The 26,832-nt window shown below is 36.8% G+C and overlaps 1 protein-coding gene across 4 annotated transcripts in view; it reads right to left on the reverse strand.

Moving 5' to 3' along the window:
- Positions 1 to 26,832, reverse strand: part of FNDC3A (fibronectin type III domain containing 3A) — a 166,988-nt gene that overhangs the window by 77,788 nt on the left and 62,368 nt on the right. The gene's annotated exons all lie outside the window — the stretch shown is intronic.

Consider the following 26,832-nt stretch of genomic DNA (forward strand, 5'->3'; position numbering starts at 1 on the left):
AAAATAACTACTAGTTGCAAAATGAATAGCTAAATAGCAAGCCAGCTATATCAGCTGACTTGTAGAAAGGGATTATTATCTATGAAGCAAATGAGAAGCTGGAAGAGTTGACTATGATTTTATAAAATTCCTTCTGGCAATAAGTAAAATTAGTTGTTTATTAAGGCTGCTCTTAGACTGTAATAGTAAGTCTGGGTCATTTGCATGTCAGAAAATTTAAGAGGCAGACTCATTCACCTTAGCAAAAAGTAGTTTCAAATCATATAAAATGTAAATTTAAAAGAGTGGGGGGACTTCCCTGGTGGCACAGTGGTTAAGAATCCGCCTGCCAATGCAGGGGACACGGGTTCGAGCCCTGGCCCAGGAAGATCCCACATGCCACGGAGCAACTAAGCCCATGTGCCGCAACTACTGAGCCTGCGTTCTAGAGTCTGTGAGCCACAACTACTGAGCCCGCATACCTAGAGCTGGTGCTCCACAACAAGAGAAGCCACCACAATAAGAAGCCTGCACACCGCAAAGAAGAGTAGGCCCTGCTCACCGCGACTAGAGAGAACCTGTGCACAGCAACAAAGACCCAACGCAGCGAAAAATAAATTTATTTAAAAAAAAAAAGAGTGGGGATGTGAAGTATGTCCCTCTTCTACTCCTCTACAAATACATATCTAATCCTCCAAAAGACTGACTCTGACGATGACAGTGGCGCTGATTCTTGTGGCAGTATTAAGGTACAGGTTCTGAAAAAGCATCTAAAGAACATGTGTTAAGCTTATGCAGCTTAGACCATAACTGATGCATGTCCATAGTGTCAAGGGACCAAGAAAAGGTTAATGAAGTCTGCAACTAATCAAATGCTCTATGGGAGGGAGTATATTACAGGGGAGTGGCTAACAGCGGTATAGGCAAATAACCTCAGGAAGATAAGGGGAGCAAAGGATTGGAATCTATAACTTTATCTTGGACACAGATCAAACCTTGTTTATATTAAGTCTATTTGCTTGCCCATGTTTTTCCTCTTTCGCCTTTCAGGAGCCTTAGTCACCTTGCAGATTGAGCCACACAACAGCATTTTCTTTCTCTAAAATTTCCCTCTTTACTTGTATTAAACTAAAGTATCAATCAACTTGACAAAAGTTTTATTCTATATTATGCATGCCAATAGGAAGCAGATGTGAGGATCATCCTAAGACCAGATATGGTTTGAAATGACTGGGGTGTGAAGGTGGCCGGAGGTTAGAAACGTAGATACTAGCCAGGGTATGGTCAATTCAGACGTCTGTGTTCTAATGTAGTATTTCCCAAGTATTTGTATTTATATGCCAATAAAATTTCAAAACAAATTCTGGGGACTCATTAAGGTAACCAACTTTTTATGAGACCAGGTAATGACATTAAAAGGAAAAAAGGTGGAAAGGAAGGACAGGAGGAAGGAAGTCTATCCTATATTATCACATAATTTCATTAAGATGCTCAAAACAGTAGAAGGGATTTAACTTCAGAATTTAAAAAAGTCTTTAAGTTAAATAAATTTAGCTTAATGACTACTACATTATCCTTATTTCTGCACTTCCTAGACTGATGAAGCTTCCCCAAACCTATGAACAAGAATATGGGAATAACTCTCAGTAGTAAGAAAGGTAAGAATTTGTCCTCAAGGCTGACTAGCTCTGGTGATGGAAGAGGGAGGAAACAGAGCAGAGGTAGGGTAATCATATTATCATCATCCAATCTAGGACACTTCTGAAAGTGAAAGAGGTAGCTTAAAAAATCATTAAAATTATATAATTTGGAATTATTCTTTATTGATTGACAAATTGCTTTTATTATATTGAGGAACATGAAAAAGAGTTCTATTAAAAATATTAAAAAATAAAATGCTTTATTAAAACATATGCAAGTACACTAAAGAGCATTTTACAGGTTTCTTTATTTTTTTTTATTTTTTATTTTTTTTTTGGTACACGGGCCTCTCACTGTTGTGGCCTCTCCCGTTGCGGAGCACAGGCTCCGGACGCGCAGGCTCAGCGGCCATGGCTCACGGTCCTAGCCGCTCCGCGGCATGTGGGATCTTCCCGGACCGGGGCACGAACCCGCGTCCCCTGCATTGGCAGGTGGACTCTCAACCACTGCGCCACCAGGGAAGCCCTACAGGTTTCTTTAAATTGAACATCTGAATATTAAAGAGTAGTATAAGAACAATTATTCTTAGTACATATCTAAGTATTTTAATCAATTAGTTAGCTATCTCTGTCTCTAATTCCATATCACTGATATTTAACTGAAAATTTTCCTTTTTTCAATGTAGTCTTATTTTTAATTTTTTCATACAGCCTGCAACTGTTGTATTTTATGGTTAATAAAGTTGAAGCTATTGATACCTTCAATTGACTCTTTTCTATAATATTTAAGACTGTAATGTTTATATTAAGAAAATACTATGATTCTGAGGGTGATGTTTGGTAAGCTGGGAACAAATTCTGCTAAATGGAGGTTATTCTCAGTTCTGTTTTTTTCTTATTGAACTGTGTAAATATTTCAGTCCAAATATTTTCACTGGTACTACAATACCTTCAAATATTTTTACAAACAAAATTCACTGAGTTCTCTTTATTTATGATTCTTTTGAATGTTTCACCAAATTTAGGGGTTTTTTTTTAGCTTATTTTTGCTGAAAGGGTTTATTGCAAAATAAAAAAGCACTGCCAATAATAAATAGTTACATGTTTATATAATAAATGACAAAACTATTCAGACTATTTTTTATATATTCTGAGGCAGGGATATTTAGATTTTATTTCCTACATATTATTTGTCATTCATCTAACCTATATGCATCCCACTGATCCCTCCAAGTGGTGGCCTGGTGACACCAAGTGGCCATCAGGGGCATTAGCATTACATACTTCTGCAGCCGCCACCACCGAGACTGCAAGGAGTTAGCTGTCCCTAGCCCTCCTTTATCTACAAGTACTTTGCTCTACTGCTAAGTACCTTAACTGTTATCCTTGACTTGCTTCTGCCAGGGGTCAGGGAAAGAGAAATGGTTTATTCCAGTTGCCTTTAAGTTTAATCACAGGTTAAAATAAAAACAAGAGATGGACAAACTGCTTGTTTAGATGAGATCATGGCAGAAGCTGGAAATACAAAATGATGGCTGATCATATACATTAGAGCTTATTTTAATGGAACTACTAATTATACTGTTAAAAAATGAAACGTCTGAAACAAATGTTAAACCAGTTAGATACCAAAATGACAGGCATAAACTGGGACTGTCCTAGACAAAATGGGACATAGGTCACCCTATTAATAGGGGATGCTTATTTGTTAAGGCTACAAAACACCTGGCAACATTTATTCACATGAGGCTGGCAATTAGCACAGGCCTTGAGTCTAGGTATTTAACGAGCTGGTGATCATAATTTGGGAATAGAATGAGGCAGGAAGTTACAGAAGAAAGAGAAAAGATCAAGGTAATTATTATTCACTGCTTTAGGGGCCTATCTTTTCCTTGAAAACTTATTATTCATTTTTAAGGCTGGATAAAGTAGACTTTAAATCAGGGGCCTAAGTATGATTCAGAATTATGGGTAAGTTCATTTATCTGTGTACAGGTAATTGAAAATTTTTATAATTAGATTTGTAAGCATTTAGATATATCAGTGATAAGCACACTAAGTAGAAAAAGGGTGAAGAATGACTATCACATTATGGTTGGAATCTACCTCTAGCACTAAATCAAACTGTATATTGATAGAAAACTTAAAGTAGGAGATGTGTTTACCAAGCACCTGCTTCTAAACAAGTTATTTTTAGTGTACTTGTTTAGAAAGCTACAAAGGCTATGATATTAATGTGCATAGATGCAGCAGGTTGTGAACATTACTATTTTTAGTATCAGTCTAATGTGAACAATGATGAATCATTCTTTGTTATTCTAGTAGGAAACAGTGCTTGGGATTTACTGCAGCACATTAACTATGTCTCAGTAACTGTACACCCACACACTGACATTACACAGGCAGTGATATGGATCAATGACGCAAATCCTGTCAGGATCAAACATTCAGGCCACAGCAGTTGAAAAAAAAACTGCCTGCATGACAGGGCAGTCCAGTCATCCAACATGTACAGACTGCATTAAATCAGTAGTGCTGATGTTGAAAAGGGTTGTGTTAGGTCCTTTTTATATAATAGCTAAACTTTTTTATTTAATTATAGATTTCCCACATACAGACTCTATCTTTAAGCTTCCTCACAGCTTCTGTGGTTTAAGGCCTGGACCTTTTAAAACATGTCTTAAGGCTCCACCAGCCACATAAGTTCTCTTGGAAAATAGCCTCTGTAGCCAGGCTATCTATCTATCTAATCTATCTAATCTAATCTAATCTAATCTAATCTAATCTAATCTAATCTATCTATCTACCTACCTACCTACCTATCTATCTACCTACCTACCTGTCTACCTACCTATGTATCTATCGATCTATCTATCTATCTATTTAGGCTGCATTGGGCCTTCATTGCTGCAAGCCGGCTTTCTCTAGTGGCGGCGAGCGGGAGCTACTCTTCGTTGCAGTGCGCGGGCTTCTCATTGCGGTGGCTTCTCTTGCTGTGGAGCATGGGCTCTAGGCATGTGGGCTTCAGTAGTTGTGGCACGCGGGCTCAGCAGTTGTGGCTCGTGGGCTCTAGAGCGCAGGCTCAGTAGTTGTGGCGCATGGGATTAGTTGCTCTACAGCATGTGGGAACTTCCTGGACCAGGGCACAAACCCGTGTCCCCTGCACTGGCAGGCAGATTTTTAACCACTGCGCCACCAGGGAATTCCCTGTAGCCAGGTTCTTATAGACAAATCTTTTGAAGAACATGCCTTCAAAATCTTTTGAAGCATTTTATATAACATGTTGTGCTTGACAAATAACATTCAGATTTAGATATGGAGCACTACACTGTGGCCTCACAATTCACTGCTACCTCAAAGTCTTCTTCCCACTGTCACCTTCTTTGAGCTTTCAGTTTTCAGTTTTACTGGCATCAAAATATTAAATTTTTATCGTTACAGATATATTGGAAAAGATGGCTTATTATGAGTAACCATGTATAAAGTTTCAAAATATCTTCTCCTCGAATTACATTACCCACTGGAATTAGAGATTTCCTTTCCCGTAACAGGAGGCTGCCACAGAACATTCACATCCTGTTGCAGTTTCTTCTGAAAAGAAACTGGGTCTCTACACTTAAAGCATCACCCTTCCTTCTAGTTTCTTATGTTCTCCTCAACGACTATCACTTCCCAGAAGAAATGGAAAGCTGAAAGGCGATGAGAACTGGAGGTGTTTCATTCTATCACTGATGTTCTGACATAATCAGACTAACATGAAAACATGCCTTTCCCATGCTCTCAGGCACCTGCTTTCATGTTGTTTCCTCAACTAGTGGTGTTTCTTATGAGAGCTTGAAAAAAAAAAGAAGGCAAGGTAAGGGTTCTCCCTCATCCTAAGGTTGGTTAGTTTTTTTTAACTGTTAATCATCTGAAAGAAATATTTTGAAAACGTAAAAATTACTGAGACAGTTGTCTTCATAGTTCTTTTTGAGGGGTAATCTTTAAATCTAGATTTTCCATAGTAGAAACCAAATGCTATTTCACAGTTGAAAATATTTCTGTACTTCCCACTGCACATCAACTGTCTTCATGAGAAGACTGAACTGTAAGGTCTTATTTTTCTCTATCATGATTTATATATTTTGATCATCTGCTATTAGCTTCTATTTTACTCTAATCATTTCATTTCAGCCTTCTCAGGGCAAGTCTCTATCAGCTAACACAGTCTTAAATGGAAAAGAGAAGATTAAAAACTCACTGTGCTGATGGCATGCTAAAGACTTCAAAGAGTTAGGAAAAAACTCCACGAAAGACAGGAACAGAGACCTTGTCTCCCTCTCATTCTCTTCAAAGGTTCAAACATTACCAGACTGGGAAGAAGAATCTTATTTTTTAAAATTTATTTATTTTTATTTTTGGCTGCATTGGGTCTTTGTTGCTGTGCGCAGGCTTTCTCTAGTTGCGGCGAGCAGGGGCTACTCTTCGTTGCAGTGCGTGGGCTTGTCATTGCGGTGGCTTCTCTTGTTGTGGAGCACGGGCTCTAGGCACACGGGCTTCAGCAGTTGTGGCACTCGGGCTCAGAGCCACTGGCCTTTGGATTCTAACTCAATTACACCAACTTTCTGAGTTCTCCAGCTTGTAGTCAACAAATTGTGGGACTTCCTGGAGAACCCTAATACACATTCCAAGCCTTTCTTATGAGAAAGAGCTATAAAACCAAAAAGCATTTTGAACCTAACGTGCTCAGAAATAAATTAATCATTTCCATCCTTCTACCCAAACCAATTCTTTTTTTCTTCTTCTATATTTTGAGGAAAAGAGAAAGAAACTGTCATTTATCTTTATGTTCAACTGACTTGTGAAATCTGTAAAGCATTCTTAGTCTCTTCTTACCCTCTGAATTGAGCCCCCAGGTCTTATCCTTACTACTTTTCTGGGGGGTTTATTTTCCTGTTTAAAATCAATACTTCAGTGGCTCCCTGTTCCTTTCAGGATAACACCTGAACTCTTTAGCATGCAATATAAAGGTATTTGTAACACAGCCTATGTTTCCATTTTTAGCCTCATTTTCTGATACTCCTCAATGTATTCTGTTCTCCAATCTATTTCTTTAATCATACCTTTTCAGTCTCCTCTAACTTCTCTGTGTACATGCTATTCCTTCTGCTTCTAAGATATTTTCTCAATTATTTTTCCTCTTAGTTAACTTCTATTTCTTTAAGCATCATCTTTTCCTGCACAGTTCAACAACTATTCCAAGCTGGGTAAAGTATGTCTCCTCTGGCCTCCCACATATATCTGGGCATACCTAATTCCATCATAGCACCTATTACCCTCTTCTGTTTTAACTGTGGTTTACTTGCCTGTCTACCTGACTGCGCTGTGAGGCAGGGTCTAAGTCTTTCAAATGGCTGTCAAGAATGAGCTGTCCTTCAGAATAGAAGAGATTTGGGCAAATTCTCTTTCCAGGAAAAGAGCATGCATGCACTTAGTTACTGTGTTTTCTGTGCTCTGGCAAGCCCCTGAGCATGGGAGATTGAGTACAAGAAGGTGAGAAATTCCAACATACTAAGGCTAAAAATAATGTTAAAATATTGAAATATGATCTTTCATTGTAATGATAAAGGGATTTTCCAAAAACGTTGAGGGATTATATAATAAAATGAAGCAGAAGAGTATATCAAAGACAAGAGAACTTTGCTGATCCATACAAAATGGAAACAGGATTCGATTAAAGTTTACCCTCTAAAAGTGAATCAACATCCTCAAATAATATTATTGCACAGATTTTGAGATCAGAATCCTATGTTAAAATTGACTCTGGCAGATAGTAACTTAACTTTTGGAGCCTTAGAGAAATTAGTACATACTTGCAAGGAAATCTTCTACCACCACCCTTATTATGTTGTTGCCTGACTCTTAAGGTTAATGGCGGCATGTTTGGATGTGCCTTAATATAATACCATAACCACAGTCAGGGGCAAAGTCATACTTTTATAAATATAAAGAGGGTCTTTATTAGATATGAAATTATGCCTAGTGTTAGTTGCTGTGACACAGGAAAATGAGAATTGTGAAAGAATGATTTTTCCATCCCTTTATATCTAGGTAGGTACTAAAAATCACATTTAACATGTTGCCACATAAAGAAAGGAACCAGAAAAGATCTTTTCTTTTCCTGGGACAATCTCTGCAGATAGGTACAAGCGTATGTAAATCAGATTATGTAATTCATGGTAGTCTCTTTATGACTTTATATAAATGCTCACTGAAGAGCCTAGCCTTGCCTTATCCCAGCTATGCTTCTGTGAAAAAACCAGAAAGGTTTATGCCTAGGTTAGACTGCTTAATTAGCACTTCCCTGAGTCTAAAATTGTGGCTGCAGTTACTACAAGGCTAAAATAAGGTAAATCTCTGTATCAGTAATTCAGATGCTCTTCTCACCAGGAGATCCTTCTAGTGAAGCTAACTTTAGAGAGTGTGGTTTTTATTTTTAATAAGGAAAGTGATGTTTCTATATACTCTTACATACGGTTAAGAAAATGAATGCAAAGTACAAAACAGGTTTGTAGTAAATACTGGTTCCTTTCCTAGCATCCCTTCACAGAATGATTTGGTTAAATAGAGAGGATCCAAACAAACACATCTTCTTTCAAAAATACAGCCTAGCTTATACTGGTACTTTTTTGGGGTCGACAAAATCCTCAACATCTAAGGTTTACTGCCCTGGGTTCTACCTGTCCTCTTGAATGTCAGAATTCTTTAAGCCATTTCTAAATTATGGTATCAAATTTACAAATTTCTTTTTTTCCACCCCCTTGATTTAAAAAATTGTCAGACTATTATAAGCTTGGTATGTCCCTTTTTTTTTTTTTTAAGTTTTTACTAGTTAAAAATTCCACTTATCTGCACCAAAATACATCGTATGGTCCATCATTTTCCTTAATAAGCTCAGGGTCTCAGCTTTTAAGAAACAAAACTATAAATTTTATAAAATGAAATTGGGACTAAATTTAGAAGGAATTAAAACATTTATATGGTTATTTAAGCAATTAATATTTGTCAAAATTATCAAATTATACAGAAAATATAAAGAAGAAAAAATACTACTGTAATCCTACCAAATAGGGGCAGGCACTTGAAGGAAATGTGCTCAAATTATTTTTGATGCATATATATTCATTAATAATATTTTTCCTTATTACAAAAGAACTAATTCTGTTGATATCCTTAGTAATGTATAATCACATAAACAGCCTTCAAGATTCAAGTCCTGATAAAATAAAACTACTAATTAATAATCTTTTTAATCTTCCATTTTGGGGAGGTAAAAAGTAAAAAATAGAGCTTATCCTTTGAGTATCCTCTAGGAAGTATCTCCAAGCCCCTGGACTGGTTTGGATGTTCCTGCTAGAGCTTCTACAGCACCCTTCCTGTTCTCTTCAATCACAGCCCTTTTCTCACTTTACTAAATACTTTTGACTGTCTTCCCTATGAGATTGTAAACTTCGTGGAGGGCAGGGATAGGGTCTACCTTACTGATCACTAAATCTCCAGAGTTTTGGAATAGTGACTGTACATATCAAGTTCATAATAATTTGCTAAATAAAAGAATGGGTTTTAAAAGAAACCTAATATTCTAATCTAGACTCAGCAATTTATTCAACTCAATCTTCTAAATAATCTACACTATAGTACCATACAATCAGTATTAATGCTTATAATGATTTAGGGCACTGGCAGATTCTGAATTATTTTCAGTACATTCTGTTTACTAAGGCTAAATATAAGTGTTTATTTTGTAAACATTTTCAGTAATATGATTTGGAAAAAGCTTTTCTGGTTTTCAGTTAATCAGAAAGGTATTTTAACAAAAACACACTGCCCCAGGTCAATGTTTAAAGCATACTCCTTATGCCATAGTTATTAACTCTAATAATATCATCTTTGGCAAAAATATCTTAAAGCCAAGTGATGAAGGTTTCTTCCCCAAAAGATGAGAAGGCAGAATCAAAAGATAATAACCCTCCCTTTGACCCTCCCCCATCTTTTTAGGGTAATAAAAATTAAGATCTTTCTCAAGTATAAACGGGGAAAGAACCTTTTCAAATTCTAATACTTAGTGTTTTTAATATAAAATCTGGTATTGTTTACTCCTTAAAATTCTTATGGTGGACTCTCTCTTCAAAGAAGAGGATTAGTAAATTAAACATGCTTTGAGATGTGCTCTGAGGAAAAATGACGTTTTGCGATTAAAAGCAAAAGAGATTTTTTTTTTTTTTTTTTTTGCCCTAGCATCATGTAGTACAACGTATATACGGCTAAGTGGTACTTTTTATTTCGTATGTTTCTTTTTTATTTATTTATTTTTAATTGGTGTATAATTGTTTTACAATGGTGTGTTAGTTTCTGCTTTATAACAAAGTGAATCAGTTATACATATACATATGTTCCTATTAAGTGGTACTTTTTGATAGCGTTGGTCTTAGGGTTCAGAGATGAATTTATGAGTAAAGTTCTTGGTCTACAGTAATTTGGTTTCAGATCTTTAGAAATAAGACACTCCCATTTCTAGAATACAATTTTGAATGACTTGCAGTAAGTATATGGAAATATTTCAGAAAAAAGTATGTGGTTGAGAGGAACGAACTATTGTTAAGCTATGAGTAGCGTGCCATCTTAGGTACTTTATGTTTGAGAAGTAGCTATGAAGTGTGGACTCTGCAACCAGACTACCAGAGCTCAGATCCCAGCTCAGCCACTCAGTAACTGGTAACTCCAGGCAAGTTATTAACCTATGTCTCAGTTTCCTTGTCCATAAAATGAAGATAGTAATAGCTATCTCACAGCATTGATGGGAGAATCAAATAGATTAATTACATGTAGAATGTTTACAAAAGTTAACTGGTGCAGTAATTATTCAATAACCATTAGACAGTATCATACATGCTAATTAAAGTAGAGTCACTTTCTACCCCTTTTCCCATTACCTGAGGCTCTATAACGCATTGGTATTGCAATTAGAAATGATAAGTGCTGAAATAAAGACAATTCGATTGCTTATTCCTAAAATAAGTCAATAAACATTTAGAGTTTCCATAAATGCAAGGGGAAGGTCCAGGTGCTATAGGGAGGGAAAGGAGATCTAGCACAGAAGAATATAATATGGTTTTGTACCATCATCACTTGAGAAAGGTTGATGTGGGTCCAGACACCTGCATGTTTCAACTTCCCAGCTGATTCTGAAATCCCTTGGTGTAGTGATAAAAATTATCTTTACAGTCAGAAAGACCTTCATTTGAGTCCCAGATCTTCCAATAGCTAGCTTTGAGACTTTTATGAACCTTAGCTTTCTCACTCTTAAGGTTTAAATAAGATTAACTGCACACAGCATGATCCTGGCAGATAATGAACACTCAATTACATTATTAGTGGTGGACTCTAAAACAGAAAAAAAAGACAAAAACCAAAAAACAACATATGCCAAGTTAGAGATATAGGCCAGACGAGTGCAAAAGGAAATTGAGGAACACTTTTTAACCCTGGGGTGGTCAGAAAGAGAATCTCAAGAGGTGGAACTAATTAGTACTGGGTTTTGAAGAACTGCAAAAATTTAGAAAGCTCTCTCGTGTGTGTGCACATGTCATGCACATGTGTGTGCACACTCTTGTGTGATTTTTCAGTGAAGGAGCAATGTGAACAAAGATATGAGAGGGGTCTCTGTAAGAAATATTTAGAGACTAGAGTATCTACTAATCCTGGAATATTTGGAGCGGAAGTTTCCTGAAGTTAAAACTAGAAAGAAAGATTGGAATGAGGTGATGGAGTGCCTAGAAAATTAGGCTAAGTTATATGCTATATGAAATGAAAGAAGGCAAGGCTTTTCGGTTAGTTTTTAGCATGACTTCCTAAAAAGTCATGTTTTAGGAAGGCCAATCTTGTAGTTACAGAAATAAATATGGGAAAGTGACAGACTTCTGTAAAGAAATTTGAATCGTAATCAATGTGGGACTAATGTGCTTAAAAGGCCATAAAACTACTCAATTAGGTGTAATACATGCTCACACGGACCTCTGTGACAAGTTTTAATCAAATCTAGTTAGAAAGTATAGCTCTCTAATGTGGAAACCTCCCCAATTTATATAGCTAGTTAGAGTGATTTGATAAATTACAGTATCGTTAGCCTTGGTTTCCTCACTTAAGAAGTTGCTTCATATAGACAGTTCTCAATCTACTAGAAAGTGAATTGGCAAGATGGATATTCAGAACCCAGAATGTATTACCTGACTCTCTCAACTTTATAAATGATAGTAAGGCTCTGCTATAAATAAAAACTCACAAAATAAATACTGACATGGTCTAAAACAGCGGTCCCCAACCTTTTCAGCACCAGGGACCGGTTTCGTGAAAGACAGTTCTTCCACAGATGGGGGGTGGGGGGGATGGTGCAGGCGGTAATGGGAGCGATGCGGAGCGGCAGATGAAGCTTCACTCGCTCGCCCGCTGCTCACCTCCTGCTGTGCAGCCCAGCTCCTAACAGGCTGCGGACTGGTACCAGTCTGCAGCCCGGGGGTTGGGGACCCCTGGTCTAAAAAGTAGTTAAAATATTGTGCATATGCAATGACAACAAAAGTGGAAGGACCTTTTTCTATTAATTATTGTGAAATATCAGAATGTATCAAACACTTAAGGATACCTAATATACTTAATCCATTATATATATATATATATGTGTGTATGGATATATGTATACATATTTGACATGGCCTCTTTTGGGCTGAGCTCACTGACTAAACTCCAAATGACAAAAATCTCAAGAGGGACAAAGAGGAGGAATGGAGAAATACTAATCCCAAAGGAACAGGTGAATGTGTCTGAGGGAAGGCAGACAAGTATCTTTTGGGTAAAAAGAAAGGGGGGAGGTGGAAGTTTCTTATATACAGCCCTTATTTATTTAAAATGGTTTTTTTTTTTTTTTTTGACTGCATAGGTAACAATTTTTCATACTGGTGGAAGTTAATGTTCCACCAGTGGGATCTTAGTTTCCAGACCAGGGTTCAAACCCGTGCCCCCTGCAGTGGAGCACGGAGTCCTAACCACTGGACCAGCAGGGAATTCCCTAAAACGTTATTTTTAATAGGAAGTACATTTACAAGATTCAAAAATGAAAAAAATATAAAAAGGTAGAGAGGAAAAACTTTCACTCCATCCCTGTTCCCCATGTGATGCACCACCACCCCCATAAGTAAACACTATAATTACTTTTGGAGGGTCTTTCAAGAATTTCAGTTATTATTATTGTTTTTTAAAAATAGTCTGTAGCATCTATTAGTTAGCTTCTAGTATTTGTTCTTCCCGTTTTCCACAGTAATAATCCCCTGAATGTTAGCTGGAATCCATGGTCAGCCCAACCAAAGGCAATTTTTAGTTCTCTTATCTAGCTAGAAGTGGTCAACTAAGCTATGGTCAATGAGAATGTGAGAAGTGATCTTTACAATCTCCAGAGTTTGTCCTAAAAGAAACAAGGCATGTCTTATATCTCTTTGTCTCTTCCTCTTTTCCATTCTGTCTGGGACACAGACATGGTGGTGAGCCATCCTGGATCATGCCCATGAGTATGATGTGCAGATCCTAGGGATGGGAGATCAAGACAGAAGTAACCTGGGTCTCTTTACTGCCTATGGGGCAAAGAACTCCATACAAGTACTAATTGACCTTTAAACATAATACATGAGAGAAAAAAAGTTCATATTATAATTGTCTTAGTTTTCTACTGCTGTGTAACATTAGCACAAACTTAGTGGTTTTAAAAAAAACACCCGTTTATTAGCTCACAGTTCTGCAGTTCATAAGTCCAGTCATAGTATGGACTGCGTTCTCTACTCAGTCTCACAAAGTGAAAATCAAAGTATTGGCTAGGATGTGTTCTCATTTGGAGGCTGGAGTCCTCTTCCATCCAACCTCATGTGGTTTTGGCGGAATCAGCTTCTTGTGGCTGTAGGACTAAGATCCTCATTTCCTTGCTGGCTATTTTACACAATTATATTTCTGGGTCTCACTTTCCTTTTGCCATCACCACTCACTAAAATTTTTTTAAATTGAGATTTTTATCACTTATTTTAACAGAACTCACTAAACTGGTTTAGATTTCCTATTTCCAAGAGAACTTTAACAGTGATATTTTATTCATTAGGAACATAAAGGATTGAAGATAATTTGCCTGTATTTTCCTTTTTAGCATAAACATTGCAATTTTCTCTTAACTAGGTCATATATAAAATAGTTTCTTTTGAAAAGTAACATTTAATAGCATTTAGGGACAAGCTGGGACTATTACACAATGTACTCAGCATGAGTCATAGTCATTCACTTAACCTAAAATGGGCTGAATTTATGAATGGATGATTATATTATGGTTCATTTTCACAAACAAGACTCATTAATGTTTCAAAACAAGTATTTTGAGTCTCTCTACTGGAACTGATGTTTTCATCTTAGAAGGAGAAAATGTAAAGGGCAAACTTTTTAATATAATAATGTGATTTCCACCAGTATGAAAAATTGTTACCTATGCTTTTAGAGCATTTTCTAAGGGTAGTTAAGATTTTCTAAGTAATGTATAAAGGATATAACTTCTCCATGGTTTAGTTTGTTAAATTATGAAAAAAGTAAATAATAGCTAATCATATGGGAATGAGAATCTACTACATATGATTTGGACTTGAGTTACTTAATAATTTCCGTAGACTGAAAAGAACTTCATTAAGTTCAGTCAGGTCTGTAGTAAAGAAGTCATTAATCCAAAGATAATCAATGGTCTTATAAAAAATTCTTGGAATACTGATATACTTATTATTAAAATAAATTTAAGATATGGCATAAGATATTAGCATAGTTATGAATACCTAAAAACTTGAGAGCTCGTAGAAAATTGTTGAATCTAATTCACACTAGCCCATCCTCATTTATGTGCAAAATAATGGCCAGAATTTAAGTAATATACCCAAGGATATAGAATCATAACATTTTAGACTCGTGAAGAACCTTATTAAAAGGCATCAACTCCAACCATCCATGACCTATTTTGAAATTAAACCTCCTAATGGCACCATCAAGTGAAGAGTCAGTATACGCATTAACACCTACAAAGGTGGATGGGAAACTGATTGCTCCTGAGTCTCTTTGACAGCTCTGTTTATTACAAAGTTGTTCCTCATACTGAGCTAAATCTGTTTTCCTTTAACTCCCACCCACTGATCCTAAAACCCAGGCTGACCTACTCCCAGACTGTACCTTTAAAAATGCACCATTAATTAATTCACATATTTTGTTATTTCTTTAAAGTTTTATTGTTGTGAATTTAGGAAGAAAAGTTATATTTCATACTGCTAGTTATAGTAACTATAGCAAAAAGTGTAGTGACCATGATATATAAAATACACATTTAACCTCTAATAAATTTCAGAGGTATTTTTAATATCAAAGGTCTGACATATCTAACAAGATTCATGGGGCCTGAGGCATAGTTTGTATACATGTCTCAGGTATTCCAGGATATCAGAGAAGGTCACTAGGAGTCCTACTTGCATGAAAACTCCATCTTCCTTTCCCATCCCCAACAAAGACAACCTGGGAGAAAAGGCTTTTTTATTTTTTTTACACAAACATTTGCAACCATTTTATTTATGTTAACCAAAATCTGGAAACACCTCCAATGCCCCTCAACAAGTGAGCAAATAAACAAGATAGGGGTATCCATGCAATGTAATATAACTCAGCAATAAAAATGAGCAAACTATTGATACATGCACAACATGGACAGATCTCAAACTTGTTGTACTAAGTGAAAGAAGCCAGAAATAAAATTCTACATGTTGTATGATTTAATTTATGAGATATTACTAGCAAAGGTAAAACTATAAAGACAAAAGGGATCTGATTATATCTGATGAGCATAAGGATTCAGACTAGAACACAGAGATGGGCAAGGCCAGGAGCTCCAACTTTTGGAGTGCAGAGAATTCACTCTGAGGTAACAGAGTTGGGATAAATGGGATACAGAGCTTGTAAGTATTTAACAAAATATTGTTTTATTAAGGACCTCAAAGGTCATCTGGCTCAGTTTAGGAGGAGACTTGCTAATAAAATGCTCTGCAAAGGAGATGGCAAATATGAAAGAGCAGACCGATTGCGGGAGGGAGGCTAGACGTGTGTTTATACGCACCATGATCCCAAAACACACAGAGAAGGACACAGTGGTACTTACTAGTGGGGACAAACCTTCCCTTAACTTCAAAAACCCCTATAATGGCACGAAGAGTCTGGATCAGGTATATGAGGAGATAAGGTGAGAGCGGAAAAGCAGTAATAAAGAGCAGCAGCAGCAAAGAGAAGAAAAATAGGAACAGAGGTGCTGACAATAACTGCCCCAGGAGCAACAGTGCTGGTCACGCTTTGCATGAGGTGACAGTAGAAGCAACAATGGCCCAATAACCTCCCACTGGCAGACTGAAAGTGACACCAACAGTGGTGAAGTAAGCATGAGTAACTACTCAGAAGCTGGTCAGAGCCATCTGGAAGCAAAAAGGCAGGCAGGAAGATTTAGAGGTAGTATTGATGGCATACTAACTCTAGTGGGTGAAGGGCCTCAGAATCAACACACTCTGGAATTGTCAGTTAGGTTCCTGACTTCCCTAAGTAAGGTGAGCTATGAGAAAACAAAGGTTAATAGCTTTCAACAAACCTGAATTCACTTTGACAATTTTTCTACATGTGAGAGTCAAATCGTAAGAAAATAGGCAGAAATCCAGGATTTGGCTAAATGATTAATATCTGGGCATTATCTATGGCTCACTACATTTATATTTTTACATTTTTAAATTAAAATTTCCATATTACCCTCCAATCTTAATTGGTGCTCATATTGAAGACTCAGGCACTAAAATACCCCTAAGTATAAAAGTATATTTTCAGTATATAGTAGTTACCAAGGCGAACAAGAACACCAATATATTTAAAGATATTTTAGCAGTTAATTTTAATAAATATCGACAGCACACCTACTAAGCAAAAGGCATTATTTTAGCACAGAGAATCAAAGAAAAAAAGGACAATTTTTGTTGTTAAGGAAACAAAATAGAAGGAAGCTAATATTCCTTGACCATTTTCGTCAAGTAAGGTTTTATGTACCAAGCTAAAGACAGCATCACTGTTTCTGTCCCTATAAGATTTGAAGTTTAGTGGAAGCTTCTCTCACAAGTGTTTATTTCATTAGGAATTCGGACTAGTAAATTAGCTAGTTGGCATGCTATTTATAGGTCTATTAGGAGCAGTAACTATTCACTAGCTCGATTACTCTATGAAGTGTGCCAGTGCACAGATATACTTGTTAAATTTAAGACTCTCATTCAGAGTACTCACTTCTAAAAATAAGGAGATCTCAGTTTAATTAAAAGATTATTTTGGAATCAAAGAATCTTTAGATAGAATGAATGCTGGAACTTGCACAACCAAAATTCTTTTACTATGCAAGAATTACTTTTTATAATATCATCTAACCAGTACATAAGCATACATAATGATGAGAGTCTGTTATAATCAAACAATGACTCCATTTTTATACAGCCATAACTGTTGGACAGTTTTTCCCTGTGAGTCAAAATTTGTTTCCCTGTAACTCTCTCACCTGTTTCAAACATGTTAAAAGGATACCATCTAACCACAGTACTACACCATCTGTTTTGAACATACATTTCTATTTTTGCAGTTCAAGATTTTGTTTTTACTTTTGTAAGTGAGATTCAATAAGTGACTCACATTTAGCTCTAGTTCTACTAAAATAAGCAAGTTCTAGTCATAAAGTTAAGTTCTCCTCTCCTGCACTATAGTGGACACTGTCATTCGTTTTGATGCATATGATCTAAAGTCCTTTTGTGTGTTGGAGGAGTCACCTTGGTGTGAGGTGAAGAACATTTCTCCTATAGGTGCTGATAACGTAGGAAGCAGTAGTGGGTGCTACAAGATTCCTGTTCCAGAAGTGGTATCTGTGCTGGAAGCAAGTGACCTTGAATTCTTAGTGGAGAAAGGGCATGGGTACAATCATGGCATTCATGATGGTTTCCCAATCAAACTAGTACTGTAGCATGGTTTTAGGGCATTGTTCCTTAAGCTTAGCCTTGGGTATGGTTCTCTAATACTCCCAAAGATTCTATAAGATATCCAATATCATTTTCTTAAAGTAATATTTTTTTAAAAATTTGAAATCATCACAAATTTACAAAAAAAGCTGCATGTCCAGCTGGCACCAAGAACTTTCTTCCCTAAACCATTTGAAAGTAAGATGCTGACATGATGACTCATCACCCATGGAATACTTTAGTGTGCATTTAGTATGTATTCTCCGATATAACCACACAACCATCAAAACCAGGAAATTAACATTGATACCTTGTTACTACCTGTTATGGGTAAAATTGTGTCCCCCTCCACAAAAGATATGTTTAAGTACCAGTACTTCAGAGTGTGACTTTATTTGGGAATAGGGTCACTGCAGATATAATTAGTTAAGATGAGGTCATGCTGGAGTAGAGTGTGGTACTAATCCAATATGGAATTCTTTTAAGAAGAGAGCCATGTGAAGGCACAGAGACACAGGGAGAATACCATGTGAAGACGGAGGCAGAGACTGGAGTGATGCATCTACAAACCAAGAAACCCTAAGGATTGATGGCCATCACTAGCAGCTAGGAAAAAGACGTAAAGTCTCCCTCAGAAGGAACCAATCCTACTGACATGTTGATCTTGGACTTCCAGCCTCCAGAACTGTGAGAGATTAAATTTGTTGTTTTAAGCCACCCAGTTTGTGGTGCTTTGTTATGGAAGCCCTAAGGAACTAATAAACCACCTAATTTCAAACCCCACCCAAGGTTCACCAATTGTCCTAATAATGTGCTTTCCAGACAAAGGGTCTAGTTGAGAATCACATATTGCAACTAGTTAGGATGTCTCTTTAGTCTATCATTCTGAACAGTTCCTTGGTCTTTCCTTGACTTTTGAAGATTAAAGGCTAGTTATTTTGTAGAATGTCTCTAGATTTGAGTTTGTCTACTATTTCCTTGAGTTTAGATTCAGATCATGCATTTTTGGCAGAAATATCACAGAAGTGACACCATATTCCTCTTAATACATCATATCAAGTAGCACACAATTTTGACTTCTGACATTACTGATGACATACAATTTGATCACCCGATCAAGACGGTGTCTGCCAGGTTTCTCCACTGTATACTTTTTTTTTTTTGCCTTTAATCAATAAGTATTTTGTGGGGACATAGTTTGAAACTATGTAAACAGTCCATTTTTCATCAACTTGCAATTTATTCATTTATTTATTTATATTTGTGTGAACTCACTGTTTCCTACTTTATTCAGTGGGCTTTAATCCATATCTATCATTATTTTGATGCTCAAATTGTGCCTGATTTTGCTAATGGAAGTTCCTTCAAGCTGTCTACTACATCCTTTTGACATGTCTCCATCCGTTTCTCAGCACTTCTTTCTTTCTGGGATAAGACTTATACAGCAGAAAAGGAGTTACAGATGTGGAAAGGGAGGAAACTAGAATAAATCCTGTGGCAATTGAACCAGAAAAATCATACATTTTGATTCTAGGTCTGGGGCAAGGAAAGTTCAAGATGTTATCCCAGAAAGAAGGGATATTCAATATTGTCATCCCAGAAAGTCACTCAGGCTCTGACTTCCCATGTTGAGTTTCCTGCCCCCTAACCCCCACTCCCACGTGAATGTTCTTTCCTTGGCTCCGTGTGGTCACGCACAAGCTCTAATGCCCTGTGCTGGGCTACCCACTCCAGTTTTGTGTATATTCTCTTCTCACCACATCTGGGCTCTGACTTCCCACACCAGGCCATTCTACCCCTCACCCCACCATGTGGACTACCTCCTTACTCTGCTTGGGCTCCGATCCACACCAGGCCACCCCTTCTTGAGGACACCCTTCTCAGTCGGTTTAGGCTCTGAGTCCATACAGCAGGCCACCTTGCTGTGTGAATTTCCTCCTTACTCTGTTTGGGCTCTGACTCTCTACACTAGGCTGTTGTCCTATGTGATGAACTCCTCCCGCTCTGACATCCTACTCTGGGGCACTGCAGCTCACCTCCCCAACTCCCACCAGTGCAGTGCTGCCATAGATTGAATGTCTGTGTCTCCCACAAAATTCCTTTATTGAAACCCTAACCCCAATGTGATGGTATTAAGAGGTGGGGTTTTTGGGAGGTGATGAGGACATGAGGGTGGAGACCTCATGAATGGGACTAGTGCTCTTATAAAAGAGAACCCAGAGAGCTCCTTTGTCCCTTCCATCATGTAAGATTACAGTCAAAGTCAGCAGTCTGCAACTGGGAAGAGGGCTCTCACCAGAACCTGACCATGCTGGCACCCTGATCTTGGACTGCCAGCCTCCAGAACTGTGAGAAATGTATTTCTGTTGTTTATAAGCCACCCAGTCTATGGTATTCTGTTATGGCAGCCCTAATGGACTAAGACAAGTGTCTACATAGTTCTGCCCCATCTAATGACTTTAGGACTTAAGTGCTAGGAAGGAAAGGGAAGAAAGGAGAGGATCTCAGTATCACAGTAATAAACTCCTTTTGTGCTTAATTGACAAGAGTCAGTTTCAAAAAGGAACTCTGATACACATCATCTATATGGTACCAGTGCAATTAATTTTTTAAATCAAAATGTATAACTTTGTATTATTCCTGTTAAATTTTATCCTATTGGTTTTGACCTATCATTTCAATATATTGTGATCTTCTTGAGCTTAATGTTATTAGTTGTCCTTGGTAACTGTCTGATACCTGGTAACTTTATAAATGTGTCATTTATTTTTGTCAAAGCTGTTGATTAAAAGTGCACAGAAAGAGAGCCCTAAAGAACAAAGTCCTCTTTCTGACTTACTTCACTGTGTATGACAGACTCTAGGTCCATTCACCTCACTACAAATAACTCAATTTCATTTCTTTTTATGGCTGAGTAATATTCCATTGTATGTATGTGTCACATCTTCTTTATCCATTCATCCGATGATGGACATTTAGGTTGGTCCCATGTCCTGGCTATTGTAAATAATGCTGCAATGAACATTGTGGTACAGGACTCCTTTTGAATTATGGTTTTCTTAGGGTATATGCCCAGTAGTGGGACTGCTGGGTCGTATGGTAGTTCTATTTTTAGTTTTTTAAGGAACCTCCATACTGTTTTCTCTAGTGGCTGTATCAATTCACATTCCCACCAACAGTGCAGGAGGGTTCCATTTTCACCACACCCTCTCCAGCATTTATTGTTTCTAGATTTTTTGATGATGGCCATTCTGACTGGTGTGAGGTGATACCTCATTGTAGTTTTGATTTGCATTTCTCTACTGATTAGTGATATGGAATCTAAAAAAAAAAAATGGTACTGATGAACCTAGTTGCAGGGCAGGAATAAAGATGTAGACACAGAGAATGGACTTGAGAACATGGGGAGGGGAAAGGGTAAGCTGGGGTGAAGTGAGAGAGTGGCATGGACATATATACACTACCAAATGTAAAACAGATAGCTAGTGGGACGCAGCCGCACAGCACAGGGAGATCAGCTCAGTGCTTTGCAATGACCTAGAGCGGTGGGATAGGGAGGATGGGAGGGGAGGGGATATGGGGACATATGTACGCATATGGCTGATTCACTTTAGTGTACAACAGAAACTAATAGTATTGTGAAGCAATTATACTCCAATAAAGATCTATTTAAAAAAAAAAAAAAAAGAACAAAGTCCTGGATAATATAACATAAGACAAAGCTTTAGACTGGCAGTGGGCCAGGGATGAAATTCTGTTTTATCTTCCCATAAAGATATATGAGAAAATCTGTCAAATAACCTTGAGGAAATAAAGAGTGTTTGCTTATTCAACTTTTGTCTCTTACTGAATACTGAATGAATGGATGAAGAATATGAGGTCCTCATTCATGCTGAAATGCAACTGTGGAAGCAATGTTGCAAAACAAATCATCAAAATGTAGATCTGGTTAATCCATGATCAGCATAATTAGGGTTTATATATCTAATGTAGCTTTTTGGGTTTTATGATTCCACAGATATAAACAATATGTCAAAAAGGTATGGGGTAATAATAATCTCTATGACTAATTATATTCCAAATCCTCTGATGGATAGACTCTTTCACACACACACTCTCTCTCTCTTTACACAAACAAGTATAAGACAGGATGTAAAAATAATCACTAAATTGCTTAATGTAATCTGATTGATGTAATAGTAAGCAGCAGAGCTGAAACTCAACCCAGGTAGCATTTGCTTAACTACTGCCTTATTAGATTAACAAAATTGAACATTCATCAATATCTTTCTCTCCTAAAGTATATCATTCGAAGGGACCAGGGCGTATAAAAACTATTCAATCATAGCTGGTTTATATATTCTTTTTTTTTTTTTAAAGATAGCTTTGTATCTTGCACGGACAGCATGGAATCATACCACAGTAGAAGTCCCATAACAATGCAAAACCACTAGATATTTAATTAATAAATTCTTATTATTTAGTCCTATTTATTCATTTTGAGATGTCATGGAAGAAGGGAAAAAAAAGAAAGCCATACCTGCCTCTCAATAAGCAGGATTTTTAGATAAAATTTTTTGTGTATATAGACTCCATTTGCTTGGCACATGGAAATGCTCAAGAAAGGTTAGTTTTTTCTCTTTCTCATTCAACTTAATTAAACATTTACTGAGCATTCTCTATGTGCTGGGCGCTATGCAAGACACGAGATTTACAAACACGTCAAACAATTTCTGCCCTCAATGATTTCTGTATGTGTATCCAGGGGTAGAAGAGGCGAGAAACTGAAGAAAGATCTTGTCTGCAAACACTTCACAGAACAGATAATGTCTGAAGGATGGGTACCAATTTACTGCCAGGAAAGCCAGCTCTACAACAGGGATCTTAAGAGTTCACCACATACTCTCTACAAAATGTGCTTCTAGGACATCACCAGTAAGCCAAATTCAGAAACTTCGGTTAATTCTCTATTCTGTGTACCTCCCCACAAAACAAAACTAAGAAGGGCAGTCTTTAGCACTTGTTACAAAGATCTATTAATGCTAAACCTTAAGATTTATTCACATAATAAATTTTTACATTCCTATGCACAATTACCAAGCAAAAATGAATTTCCATAATATCTATCATTATACAAAAAACAATTTGTTGACATACCATCAATCCAATCACTAAAAAAATCCAAAAAACATCAAGTTGTTAGATGTTTCAAAATAACTTTTAATAGGAAAAAAAAGAGATTCAAGGTAGTACTTCAATTTCAAAAGTAATGAGGTATTTGTGCTAAAACCCATTAACAGTGACTTAAGATGGCAAAAATGAGGTATAGGTTAGAATCAGGTAGTATAAATAAATCTAACCAATGAGCAGAATGGCAAACTGAAAGGTAGTAAAAGGCAGGGAGCTACACTTTTATATATTTAAGAGTTGTGTATTGTCTAAAGGGACATGAAATAAGGCAAAAGGTAAGTTAAGACAGACATCAGATCCTGTATTAGACTCAGAAAGAATGGTATGGAACAATAAAAAATGATCACATTAAATAAACAAAGTATATTATTTTCATTATAAATATGAAACATATTTTAAAAAACAAATATTGAGAAGTCCTTGTTTCTGGCCCATAACAATTTCTTTTCTTTTTTTTTCTTTCTTCTTTTTTCAGGGGTGAAGGCAAGAGAGAGAAGCTATGCAATGCATTTAAAAGAATATTTGTTACATTTTATTGAACATTTCTAGGTGTTTGAAGTAGGGAGATTTTCAGATTAACAGGGGAGCACATGGTAACAGAAAAGGAAGACTTCACTGATCCTTCCAAACTGTAAACTGGATATTAACTCTATTGTATAATCTCCTTCAATGGCTCTTCCTCACCTTTATAATAAAGTTCTTAGTATGGTAGTCAAGCCATTTCAAGAGGTGACTATATTTTCAGACTCATCTCTGTCCATATCCCCTTTATACAACTTTTTGTTTTGTTTTGTTTTTAGCTACTCCAATCTCTTTGCAGTTATTCAAATAAATCAAGTTGCTCTTTCCTTCTGTTGCTTTTGTATGCTATTCTCTCTGCCTAAAACACTTTCTTGAGACCCTTTTGTCCATTTGGCCAACTGGTATTTTCCTGAAAGACAAGGACGTGTCACTTTTTCTTTGAAGGGTTTTTTCCCTGACATAATCACTCTGTGATTAGTCCTCCTATGCTCCCACAATACCCTATGCATATTTATAATGATTCTTTTTATATTGTACAATTGTTAATTTTCCCCCCTTTCCCCTACTACACTGTGTTCCTGAATGGCAGGAACTGTGTCATAGTCTTCTCTGAATCCCTTGCAGCTGGTACAGTATACCTCAGCAGAGACTTTGTAAATTCATGAAAAAAATATTAGCAGTTTCATCTATCTAAGCAGTATGCTATACAGTAGGAAAAAGGTAGTATATTGAGCTCTGCCCATAACTAGCTGTATCTCACAAATTCTGGACCTCCAATAAAATAGGGAATTATTTAGATCTCTAATATTCCCTGTGATTCTTTAACTCAGTTTTGGTTTCTATAAATTCTTGATAGGTAATAAAACTACTTTAAAAAGCACAGTCTTTAATTCAAATGCTTATTAATTTACACTGGATTTATCTCAATTCTTTAGGTTTTACTACAGAGGTTTTCTTAGTATAGTGGCTGTGAAAAGCTTTCCTAACTTGATGGCCTTAGGCACCCTATTTTTCTGTCAGTTTCATTGGCACATGATTTTCCTCCCTTAACACTTTCTCTTTTTCACTTTTTCTTTTTCACCTCTACCTATACTCTTACTTTTTACCTAGCTCAAGAACTAGGTCAAGAAGATGACTGCCATGTGATAGAAATAGTGATGGCAAAGAGCAAAAAAAGGGAGGAGAGGATGAGCCCCAGCAGTCCTTAGCCTTTTCTCGTCCTGTCTTCTCTTGCTTGGACTGAGGGCATGCTGGTCTTCACAAAGACTTCAACCCAGTCTCTTGTTCACTACTACCTTTCATCTATATCCCATCTTTTAATTTTGGACAAACAAAAACATAAAGAGAGGAGAGCCTTTTACTTTCTGTATGGTTCCCGCTAAAGTTTCCTGTGTTTTTAAAACTCTGCCCAGTAGTAATTTTAAAACAAAGTCTCCACTCTTATAATCTGATGTATAGAGAGAAGAGTCTCCGTTTTCTCCTGAAGCAAAGAAATGTGTCCCTGCCTAAAAATCCTTCACATGATAGTCAATTCTTATTATTAGGATACTGTTAGCACTACAGGCACATTATAAACTAGATACGCTTTTTTGGTTCTGATTGAAGGGATAAGTGCCACATAAAAAATCAATTAAATTGATTTTATGAGGGAAGGGGTTTACAAATTACACTTACAAATTGACTTTAAAATATAAGTTATTTAAAATTCAAAGTCTGGTTATCCAATTGCAATGATCAGTTTTTGCATTTTAAGTCACACTAAAACAGTAATGAGTATCCTCATTTGCAGATGTGTTTGAAAAGACCAATGTTATATTAGTTAAAATGCTTCCATCATAAACAATATTTATTGAAAACAATTTAAAAAGAGATGTACAAATAAACCTAAGGTGTGTGCTCTACTAAAAACTTACATTCTAAGAGGTACCCAGTATAAAAATGAAGTTATTTTTATGAAAACCTAATTGACAAGTAAAGATAGGCAAAGTTTATTATACTGTTTATGAATTCTACTACCTGGTTTCTTTTAAGCTCATAATATGTGGACCATTCCTATTTGTGAAGTTACCAAATAACTGCTGCTCAAAAGATTTAAATTAACTTAGAGAAAGTGCTAACTCTAAGACATGTAAGGTTTAAATGGCAGGTTAAAAGTTTTAATTGTAATTATTGAGCTAACTGCTTCTCTAGAAAGAGTTAGATCTACTTCTTCTTTGCTTGCATTGACTTGACAGCCCAGGTTAAATGGGGGGGAGGTACCATAAGTCCTGGTTTGCCAGGGACAGTCCTGGCTGACACTGATTGTTGTGGAGTAATTGCTAGGGTCCACTTTCACTCTTAAAGTATCCTGGTTTGGATGATAAAGCATACGGTCCCCCCACTTCTAACGTGCTCTTTTCAAATCAAAGTAATAACTATTAGATAGGTACCCAATATGTGGAAGGCCAAGAACTGAAGGGAATACAAAGGAATGTAAGAAATGGTATCTGCCCATAAAGTCCTTATTAAAACTTAGCCGGAGAGACTGAATAAACATTCCAAGTTAAACACACAAAATTTAAATGGCTTTTCAAAATACTAACTGGAAGAAATGTTACAAAAAAGTACACTCTTGCTAAATGAATGGCACAATAATTGGTGTTTTGGGCTTTCACAGGAGATGGGGTCACTTTCTATTAAACACCGCTACAGTACCCATCACCACTTACTCAGTGCCTTCTATGTGCCAGGTCTGGTTTAGAGTGCTTTATAAACATATTAGTCAACCCTCACAATTATCCTATGAGGTGTGTTATTATGCACAGGGATAGGAATTTTACTGAGAAACGTACCTGATAGAGGTTAAATAACATGCAAAAGTTCATACAGCCAGTTAAGTGGCAGAGTTGGGGTTTAAAACCAGGTACTCTAATTCCAGAGCTAGTGACCTTTTTATTGCTCTCATCTTCACACAGAGTGGTGGTTCTCAGCTAGGGGTGATTTTGCCTCCCAGGGAACATTCGGTGATATCTGGAGACATTTTTGTTTGGCACAAATGTGTGTGTGTGTGTGTGTGTGTGGGGGGGGGGGGGGGGTGTTGGCTAGTAAGTAGTGTGGAAGGGATGCTTACTAAAGACTTTATAAAAAACCTTTTAAAGATAAGATCTGAGCTCAGTCTGGAAACATTTGGATAGGCTGGGGGTAATGGTGATATGGGTAAATTCTAGATAAGAAGAAGAATACAGTAAGTACAAGAAAGGTTCAGAGACAGTGAATAAACCAACTTAGCAAAATTGAAGGGAAACAGTATTGAAAGGAAAGTGGGAAGCAAGCAAAAGATGAAATGATCTTTCAAAAAGACTAAGGAACCTGAACTAGATTCACTGAAGATTTCTGAGCAGGGG

Source organism: Phocoena sinus, chromosome 18, assembly GCF_008692025.1.
Source record: "Phocoena sinus isolate mPhoSin1 chromosome 18, mPhoSin1.pri, whole genome shotgun sequence".
Classification (NCBI taxonomy): domain Eukaryota; kingdom Metazoa; phylum Chordata; class Mammalia; order Artiodactyla; family Phocoenidae; genus Phocoena; species Phocoena sinus.